Here is a 10935-nt window from a genome sequence, read left to right as displayed (position 1 = left end):
GAGGACTCGACCGAGTGGAGAACGCACGAGAGAAGCCAGCTCGACCAGCCACTCGACCGAGCACTGGTCGAGTTGACCGAGTCGTTGACTACTTTGACTTTTTGTATTTTTAGGGCTTCCACCTCATCTCCTATATAAAGCCCTTGTACCTGCAGCCACCAAAGGAGCCCAGCTTTTTAGAGAGTCTAAAACCTATTTTTTACCATTTTTAGATTTTATTCCTTTTGCACTTTTCTTTTATTTTAGATTTTGTACTTGTTTGAGAGAGAAAGACTAGATTCTTATATTTTGTTTGTTTCATAACTTTCAAAGTATTAAGATTTCGAGTTTTATTCCTTCATCAATATTGTAGATCTCTGTTTCATCTTTCTAATGATGCAAGTTTCATTATTTTCTGGGTTTTTGACATATTTCACCATGTGTTCTTGTGAGTAGTTTGTTTAGGACCTTGAGGATGGGTTAGGCTAGGTTGATCTTGTGGTTTGTTTGATTTGGTCAAGCTTGATTGTTGTAGATCTCTTCTAGGCTAGATGATCTTAATGCTGATCCTATATCTGAGAAGGTAGGGTTTGAACACTCCGTTTTAGCCTGTTTCGGGACAAAATGGGTAAAATTGGTGTGATGCTAAGATCCTTGAAATCAAACCCTACCTTCATTTTCCAGTCGACTTGACCTCCTACTTGAGCCTGTGCTCAGTCGCTTTCCTAGCAAAAATCGTTTGTGTCTGTTAATGCACACAAGGTCTAAAGGAAAGGACAATCTTCTTAGGCCTATTGACAACATCAACAACAAGACCAAGAGTTTAGGAGCTAAGCAAAGGAGAGTTGTTCAGCAACAACAAGAGGTTATAGTAGCTATAGATCAACAGGATCAGGTTCAGAGACCAAGGAACATTGGTGCTGGAGATGCACCCAACACTCACAACCAAAGAGTTGGCATTGTGCCACCAACTGTTGCCAACAACAACTTTGAGATCAAGAGTGGATTGATCTCAATGATTCAGGACAATAAATTCCATGGATTGCCTATGGAGGATTCACTAGATCATCTTGATGAGTTTGACAGAATCTGTGGTCTTACCAAGATCAATGGAGTAAGTGAAGATGGTTTCAAGCTGAGGTTGTTCCCTTTCTCACTTGGGGACAAGGCTCATTTATGGGAAAAGACTCTCCCTACTGGTGCAATCACTACTTGGGATGCATGCAAGAAGGCTTTCTTGGCCAAGTTTTTCTCCAATGCTAGGACAGCAAGACTAAGGAATGAGATCTCTGGATTTGCTCAAAGGAGTAATGAAAGCTTTTGTGAAGCTTGGGAGAGATTCAAGGGATACCAAACTCAATGTCCTCATCATGGTTTCAGTGTGGAGTCTTTGTTGAGCACATTGTATAGAGGAGTGCTTCCCATGTTCAGAATGCTTCTTGATACAGCCTCCAATGGAAACTTCCTCAACAAGAATGTGGAAGAAGGCTGGGAGTTAGTAGAGAACCTTGCACAGTCTGATGGGAACTACAATGAGGACTATGACAGAACCATAAGGTCATCATCAACTGATCACGAAGACAAGTACAAGAAGGATCTGAAAATGGTGAATGAAAAGCTTGATAGGATCTTGCTAAGTCAGCAAAAGTCTATTCACTTTGTTAGTGAAGAGGAGCCTCCAGCTCAAGAGGGAGAGAATGAGTTTGCTGAGTTATGCTATATGCAAAACCAAGGAGGTTTCAAGGGTTATAACCAAGGAGGGTTTAGGAACAATAATCTGTCCTATAGGAGCACAAATGTGGCCAACCCACAAGATCAAGTCTACCCTCCTCAACAGCCTCAACAGCACCAAAACTATGTTCCCAAACAACAGCAACAGGTGTTCCAGCCCCAGTTGTGTCCCCCACCAGGGTTTCAGACTAACCAAGGCCAGGAACAAGACCTTAGAGCCATGGTACAACAGCTGTTGATTGGTCAAACACAAGGGAAGATAGAGGAAGCCAAACAGTTTGCTGAGCTAAACCAAAGGCTCACATCTCAATACAATGATCTGAATATGAAGTTTGAGGGTCTGAATTCCAGAGTTAAGTACATGGAGAGTAACATAGCCTCTTCTTCAGCTCCAAAACCCAACCAACTCCCTGGAAAAGCTGTCCAAAATCCAAGGGAGTTCACAGCCAAAGCCATTCAAGTTCATGAGGAAGAAGCCACTGAGGACAGTGCAGTTCAAGTTTGGGGGAATTCATTAGTTACTGAAACCCCAAGTGATGTTTGTAACAACAATTGGAGCTCGCACCTGAGCTCGACCATGGACTCGAGCAGCCACTCGACCGAGTGCGTGCTCGAGTGGTCGATCGAGCTGGACAGTCCGAGGCTGACAAACCTGCCAAGTACATTCCTCCTGCCTACAAGCCTCCACTACCTTTCCCATGATGTTTCAAAGCACAAAAGATTAAGGAGCTTAGGGAAATCATTGAGAGAAAGGAGATGATGGCTAGGCAACAAGAAGAAGAGAGGGTTTTAAAGGAAGAAGCTGTGGTTGAGGAAGTGTTGGCCATACAAGAGATCACCATTGCTTACCAAGAAGAAGAGAGAGGACCTGCCTTGGAACAGTATGATCCATATCCTCTCTACAAAGACTTTTTGCTTGATTTGTCAAAGAAGAAGGCTGAAGCTCAAGATGAGAAGGACCTTGAGGACCTTGGAGGAGTTATCATTCCAATCAAGCTTAAGGATCTAGGTCCATTCTATCTGCCTTGCACACTTAGCTATCTTCACTACAACCAATGCCTTTGTGATTTGGGAGCTTCAACAAGTGTCATGCCATATTCCATAGCTCAAAAGCTTGGGAGAACTGACTTCAAATCTACTAGACTCCATGTGTGCCTAGCTGATGGGACAAATAGAGAGGTAGTTGGGAGGTTAGAGAATGTCCCAATCAAGATAGGAAGAGCAAGGATCCACACTGACTTTGTGGTGATAGAGATGGACAAGGAGCCTGAAGATCCAATCTTACTAGGGAGGCCATTCTTAGCTACTGTTGGAGCAGTTATTGATGTCAAGGAAGGTCTTGTGACTTTGAACATTGCTGAAGATGTAGTTATGAAGTTCAATATCTACAATCCAACCAACCTTCCCACCATTGATGACCAGCCTTTTACTATCAAGGACAAAGGTGGTCAAGAAGGGTTAAGTGATAAGGCAACTCCAAAAGCTGAGCTCCCACTTCAAGAGGATTCTGTGGAAAAGCTTAAGAGGTCAGTTCAAGAGTTGACTAGTATGGTTGAGGATCTTCAAGTAAAGCTGAACAAGAGGTCCTTGAGGAAAGCAAGACCAAGGCTCAAAATCAAGAAGAAATATGGTTTGTGTGCTAAGGGTGAGGTGATCAAGGATCAACTTCACAGTGACCAAGAGGTTCCAGGGAGGATTTCATCACCTCCTTGGTATCTAGATCAAGTCTAAGAAGGAAATCAAAGTCAAGCTTAGTGATTTTAAACAAGCTCACTAGGGAGGAAGTCCCTAAGGTATCCTTTGTAAATATGGTTTAATTTGTTAGTAGTTTTGATGTGCTTTCTTTTATGTTTTTGTTGGACAGACTTTTTATTAAGAATGTAGTTGGGTAAGAAGAGATTTGGACTTGGGCAAGGAGGTTCGCAAGCCCACTCGACCAGGCCACGAGAGGTACACGATCGAGCTGGGTAAGGATTAAGGCCCATTTGGTTTCCAAAGCTTCTAGAACGATCGAGTGGAGGGAGAAAAGGAAGAAAAATTTTGAAATTTCAAATTGGTCAAGGAGCTCGACCATGTGCTGGTCGAGTGTGGGGTCGAGTGGTAGCCAAGAAGCAGGTCAAAGATTCCCATTTCAAATTTTAATGGTATGGACGCTCCACCCTTGTCTCCTTGTCCCCTTAGCTTCTTTATATACTCCTAGCACGAGATCATATCTCTCACACTCTCTCATTTGCTCAAAATATCTAATTTCAAGCTTTAAAGTCTCTCTCAAGTTCATCTTTTGCTCAAAGCTTAGTTCTTTCTAGTTTTTGGGTCACTAACCTATTAACTTTAAGCTTTGAGTTTATTCCTCTCAGTTTTTGTTCAAAAATGTCTTCCAAGATCACTAAGAAGTCCATGCAAGCAGCTGCAATCTCTAAGGGTCGTCATGATGTTGATTTAGAATCAAGAGAGGATGCTGGAAGGTCCACTCGACGTCCCACTCGAGCATGCACTCGACCGAGTGGCCGTCCGAGTGACCGACCGAGCCAGCATGCGAGTTCCAGAAATCCAGCTGTTGAGGAAGATCCTGAGAGAACTGAATCAGAGGAGGAAAGGGAGCCAACACTCAGTGAGTTTATGAGGAGAGCAAGGGCCAAAGGAAAGAGGCCAGCTATTGAGGTTGAACAAGAGGGGAGTGAAAGTGAGAGTGAGGAAGAAGAAAGTGAGGAAGAAGAACTAATGGATGATGGAGAAGCTGAGTCTTGTGGATTGTCAAAGAAGCAGCTTTATGATGCTTTCATGAGGATGGAGTTCTTGGGAACCAGATATCCACATAAGGAGACCATGGAGAAGCTTGCCATTGATGAAGATGTGGAGTGTCTCTTTGAGAAGAGCAGCCTTACCAAGTTCATGGGGCTTTGTATGGAGGGGTATAGAGAGGAAAGCTGTGAGTTCCTAGCCACTGTCAAGCTGCACACATATGTGAGGAAGGATGCTGTAGTAGGAGCTGGTCACATTTCTTTCACAATCAAAGGGAAGAAGCATGAGCTCTCAATGAAGAAGCTGGCTGATGTGTTTGGTTTTGAGGTTGGGAGCAATAGGAGCTTGATGTTTCCAAGAGAAGAACTGTATGCTGTGTGGGAAACCATTGGGGATAACAAGCTCTACTCATCCTCCAACTCCAAGAGCTCAAGGATTAGGAGCCCAGTCTTGAGGTACTACCACAAAGCTCTTGCCAACACCTTCTTTGCTAGGAAGGAAACTGGAAACATCAATGAGGGAGAGCTAAAGATGATTGACTTGGCTCTCAATGGAGTTCTTCTTCAAGCAAGAAATGGAACCATCATCCTTGGTAGCACTGTGGAGACTGATCTTGCAATGGTGCTGATAGACCATATGATATATTTGAGAAGTTGGGTAGGCAAGCTTGAGAACAAGGGTTCAAGAGGAGCACTTACCATTGGAGGCATCATTACTCCAATTCTTCAAGCTGCTAACATTCCACTTAGAGGAGAAGGGGTCTCACCAAGATGAATTGATTCCAGCTACCTAACCTCTACACTCATCCTAGCCAACGAGATGCATCAAGGAAACCATATCTTTAACTTTGAGCTGCCAACAGTTGGGAAGAAACAAGTGATCCTACCAAACAAAGAGCTCACTACCATTCAAGAAGGAGCCAACATTGATTTTTGGCCAGCTGATGAGTACTTATTTGATGGAGTAGTACAGCCTAGAGTTGATGCAGCTGGAGATGTAGAGATGGGTGATAGAGAGGAGCAGTTCTACTTTGAGAACTATGAGCCCAATCCAAGGGATAGTAGAGGAGTGAGAGAGCATAACAAGAGGTTGACATTGCTGCAAAAGTGGAAAAAATGGCATGGGAAGAGGTTTGACAAGCTCAAGAAGAAGGTGACCAACATGGCTAAGTCCATTAGAGGCCTGAAGAAGGAAGTTGCTGACTTGAAGAGTGGAAACTCTTCACCAACTCCATCAAGCCCTTTGAGGAGGAGTGGCTCAACTAGAGCACTTTCAAGAGTTGCAAACCCTGTGGAACCAGCTAGGGCTTCAATGTATGAGCCAAATCAGAGGAAGAGGAGCTCAAGTACCCGAGAACAACAGTTTTCGAGGCACTCGACCGGGTCACTCGAGCACCCACTCGACCGAGCACCTTGGAGCCACTCGACCGAGTTCCAGCCTAGACCACCATTTGGCTTCCCACCTCCAGCTGCTTATCCAGGCTATCCAGGTTACCCCCCCATACCACCCCAATACTTTATGGGTCCAGCACTATACCATCAGTACCAGCAGTACCAGACTCAAGATACGGAGACTCGCGGTCCAGCTCGACCCCCCCACTCGGACATGCACTCGATCGAGTCACGGTCGATTGGCATTGTCGAGCTGCCCCAATCACATTCCTCCAGTCACCAGCAGGACCCCAGCTACACCTTTGATAGTATGCAGGAGGATGTGGACAGCTTCTTCTCCAATCCTTGAGGTAACATTATCACCTTACCATTGTATATACCATAGCATTTCATATGTTGTGTTTTGTTTTAAGTCTTGAATCCTCAAGCAAATTTCTTTCACACAAGGGACTGTGTGATTTAAGTTTGGGGGAGAGTTTGAGATAGCATTTGATGTTGTGTTTTGTTTTCTTATTTCAAATTTTTATCATCATCATGTTAGCACTTGCATAATCATCTAAGGCATAGGAAAACCATAAAAATTTGAAATTTTTTTGCAAAAATCTTTATAAAAAAAGAGTGTTCATGTAGTTTGCATTGCATAATTAAGTATTTTGTTTATCATATAGGACTGTTTGCATTAGGGATCTATGATGAGTTTTTCCTTGTTAGCTTGCTTAATTCACTAGACTAGGATCAATGCCCAAGTTAATAGTACTTTGATGCTAGTTAAGTGGTTAGAAGCATAAGGTTGAACCAAGCCTTGAATTCCTGAATTGCATTTGGTCTAAATTGAAGCATGTTGTGATTTGATGCCATTTCCTATTTATAAGAACCTAATATTGACTGTTAATTATCAATGTATGCATTGCTTTAAACTCATGGATACCATATACTTATTTGGATCATCTTTCTCCTTTTGCCACTCTTGTTGATCCAAGTAGCTGATTTCACTTTTAAATCAGTTTCCCTACCCCTAACCAAACCTTCTTTCAAGCCATGTTTATTCTTGTTTGTGTGAGGCCTATTTTTGGGATTGAGCTTGGTAGAAAGTGTTAGGTTTGAACTGACAAGAGTAAAGCCTTGTGTAGTTCTAGTTTGCATTTTTCAAACTAGATAGGACTAGGTGGTTCACTTGTTGGGTTTGGAACTTGGTTGTTTTGAAAAGAAAAGAGGAAAAAGAGAAAGAAAAGGTTAGAGTCTTTAGGAGGGGAATGTGTTTAAGAAAATTTAAAGTCTAGTGAAAGAATGGGAAGAATAAGGTTGTTTAAAGATGGTTCTAGTTAAAGAAAAGAAAGAAAGAAAAAAGAAGTCTAGCAAAATGCTTATATGTCTTAAGAATAAGAAGAAAAGAGAACCATAGCAAATAAGTAAGAATCCCCCATTCCACTAGAAAGATCAAATAAGAAACCTCTCCTAAGACTTTAAAACCAAAAGAGAAAAGGGTGAAAAAGAAGAAAAGAAGTTAAAGGGTAGCACTAGGATCAATTGGGTTTAGATTGATAGGATAAACACTTTGGGAGCCTTTGGGTAGACAAGGTTTTGTTCTTGTATGTGTCTAAGTGTTCTTACCTTTAGCATTCTTCTAAAGCTCAATCCATTTTTTATGAGAGAACCTTGATATTGATAAGCCCTACTCTAAAAAGAGACCATCATTGTCTCTAAACCTTTTACTGCCAAGCCAAATGAGTTTAAGCATTGCATAGGATTGATTCATGTTCTTGACTAATGAATGTTAAAGGAAATGGTTGATTTGAATGCATGTGGATGTCTAAGGCTCAAATCAGTGAAAGTTGTGATATGCTTGTCTAAAGTCTTTAAGTATAGCTCATTCAACTTGCATCATAGTACTAGTAACTTGGACATTGATTCTAGATAGTCTATTTGCAAGCTTTAGGAGCTGAGATCCCACTTTCAAACCTCATCTACCTTCTTATGTCTTGTTTATTTGCTTGAGGGCAAGCAAAGACTAAGTTTGGGGGTGTTGATGTTCATATATTTTACCATGTTTTCCCTTAGTTTATTCACATCTTTTGCATCTTTTGCTAGCCATTTTCATCATTATTGTGTAGCTTTAGGACTAATCATGCATTAGAGTTTAGTTGCATTGCATTTGCATCTTTTCATGCATAAACAGGTGATTTTGGAGCTTAAGGAGCATGGAAACAATCCTGAGGAGAAGTGAAGCAATCTTGAAGGGAAAGCAAGAGAGTTAAGGCTGAAGAACCAAGGTCCAGAGTCCAACTCGACCAAGCACTCGACCGAGTGGGTAGATGGACTCGACCGAGTGGAGTGTGCACGAGAGAAGCCAGCTTGACCATGGACTCGACCGAGCACTGGTCGAGTTGACCGAGCCGTGGACTACTTTGACTTTTTCTATTTTTAGGGCTTCCACCTCCTCACCTATATAAGGCCTTGTACCTGCAGCCACCAAAGTGTGCAACTTTTTAGATATTCCCTAAACCTAGTTTTTACCTTTTTTAGTTTTATTCCTTTTGCATTTTTATTTTTTAAGATCTTGTACTTCCTTATAAAAGAAGACTAGATTCTTATATTTTGTTGGTTCTATAACTTTCAAGATATTGAGAATTTGAGTTTCATCCTTTCATCAATATTGAAGATCTTTGTTTAATCTTTCTAATAATGCAAGTTTCAATATTTTCTGGGTTTTTGACTTTGATCACCATGTATTGTTGTGAGTAGTTTCCTTAGGATCTTGAGGATGGGTTAGGATGGATTGAAATCCTCAGGACCTTCTTTGTTTATTGAAATCTTAGTCTTAATCCTGTTGCTTGCTTGTTGTTTGATTGGATTTAGCATTACTCTGTTTTTATTGCATTGCTCTGTTTCTGCGTCTAGTCTAGCTCGACCACCCACTCGACCTACACTCGGTCGAGTGCTGCTCGAGTTCATCCCCAGAACTCTGTGTCTATGATTTGTGTTTGTCTTGTTTCATTCCTGTTTCATTCCAGTTGCATACATTTAGTTTTTAGTTCATTAGTAGTAGTCTCTGTTTCTGTTCTTGCTTTATCACTGTTTCAATCATTCAGTTTCATTTGCATCTAGTTGTTAGTTCTTGTAGTTTATTTTCTGCATTTTACATTTTCTTCCTAGGATTGTTAGTGACAAACAATCTTTACATTTGTCTTAACTTAGATTCATATGCATATCTTAATTGTTCACAAACACTCATTTAGGATTGATACCTCTTGTACTGCAATAGCATAAGGAGAATTGAAACACCCATCCATCATTCCATTCATATCTCACCATTGCATACATCATCATTCACACCACTATATAAATCTTGTTTCACATGTTTAATCCACTCTCATGGCAAGAAACAATCAAACCTATGCATTTCTAGACTTGTTCTCACAAAGAAAAGAATCTGCACAAGCAGGCATTAAGCAATACATCTCAAACCAAACAAGACTTCTAATCTCTTAGCAAGCCTAATGGTAAGCTCTAGATTTAGCCTTATCTATGCTCCTTAGACATTGGTGTGATGCTAAGATGCTTGAAATCAAACCCTACCTTCTCAGATATAGGATCAGCATTAAGATCATCTAGCCTAGAAGAGATCTACAACAATCAAACTTGACCAAATCAAACAAACCACAAGATCAACCCAGCCTAACCCATCCTCAAGGTCCTAAACAAACTACTCACAAGAACACATGGTGAAATATGTCAAAAACCCAGAAAATATTGAAACTTGCATCATTAGAAAGATGAAATAGAGATCTACAATGTTGATGAAGAAATAAAACTCGAAATCTTAATATTTTGAAAGTTATGGAACAAACAAAATACAAGGATCTAGTCTTTCTTTCTTAAACAAGTACAAAATCTAAAATAAAAGAAAGTGCAAAAGGAATAAAATCTAAAAAAGGTAAAAACTAGGTTTTAGACTCTCTAAAAAGCTGGACTCTTTGGTGGCTGCAGGTACAAGGGCCTTATATAGGAGGTGAGGTGGAAGCCCTAAAAATACAAAAAGTCAAAGCAGTCAACGGCTCGGTCAACTCGACCAGTGCTCGGTCGAGTGGCTGGTCGAGCTGGCTTCTCTCGTGCATTCTCCACTCGGTCGAGTCCTTCTCAGCACACGGTCGAGTGGTGGTCGAGTGGTGCGGTCGAGTTGGATTCCGGACCTTGATTCTACAGCCTTAACTCTCTTGTTTTCTCCTCAGGATTGCTTCACTGCTCCTCAGCATTGCTTCCATGCTCCTTAAGCTCCAAAATGACCTGTTTATGCATGAAAAGATGCAAATGCAATGCAACTATACTCTAATGCATGATTAGTCCTAAAGCTACACAATAATGGCCTAAATGGATAGCAAAAGATGCAAAAGTTGTGAATAAACTAAGGGAAAACAAGGTAAAATATATGAACATCATTAGACAACACTTAAACCCGTTTTATCTAGAAACAGGCTTAAACCGAGAAAACAGGCGAAAACCGAGATAAAACATTGATTCGAAGCAGTAAACAGCTATGTTACTTTTTCTAGGGTCAAAATATGTAACAGTTCAATGCATTTGACTAATTATAAGATTTTGGGTTGAATTTGGAGTGTTTAGACACCAGTTTTACCCATTTTGTCCCGAAACAGGCTAAAACCGAGAAAACATTGTTTCGAAGCAGTAAAAAGGTTTGTTACTGTTTCTAGGTTCAGAATATGTGACAATCCAATGTATTTGAAAAATTGTAAGACTTCGGGATGAATTTGGAGTGTTTAGACAACACTTAAACCCGTTTTATCCCAAACCAGGCTTAAACCAAGAAAACAGGCTAAAACAGAGAGAAAACATTGATTCTAAGCAATAAACAGCTATTTTACTCTTTCTAGGGTCAACATATGTAACATTCCAATTCATTTGACTAATTATAAGAGTTCGGGTTGAATTTGGAGTGTTTAGACACCACTTTTACCCATTTTATCCCGAAACAGGCTAAAACCAAGAAAACATTGATTCGAAGCAGGAAACAGCTTGGTTACTGTTTCCATGGTCAGAATGTGTGACAATATAATGTATTTGACTAATTGTAAGA

General features: G+C 40.8%; 1 non-coding gene across 1 annotated transcript; it reads right to left on the bottom strand.

The window, feature by feature from the left end:
- Positions 1-1249: 1249 nt before the first annotated feature.
- Positions 1250-1356, bottom strand: LOC147947571 (small nucleolar RNA R71). The gene has a single exon (XR_015595587.1). It is a non-coding gene; the product is annotated as a small nucleolar RNA R71 (small nucleolar RNA).
- Positions 1357-10935: the final 9579 nt, after the last annotated feature.

The sequence above is a fragment of the Camelina sativa genome, chromosome 3 (assembly GCF_030686135.1).
Source record: "Camelina sativa cultivar CO46 ecotype springtype chromosome 3, ASM3068613v1".
Lineage (NCBI taxonomy): Eukaryota > Viridiplantae > Streptophyta > Magnoliopsida > Brassicales > Brassicaceae > Camelina > Camelina sativa.
The sequence above is the reverse complement of the archived record's forward strand: the minus strand, read 5'-3'. Positions and strand labels throughout refer to the sequence as shown.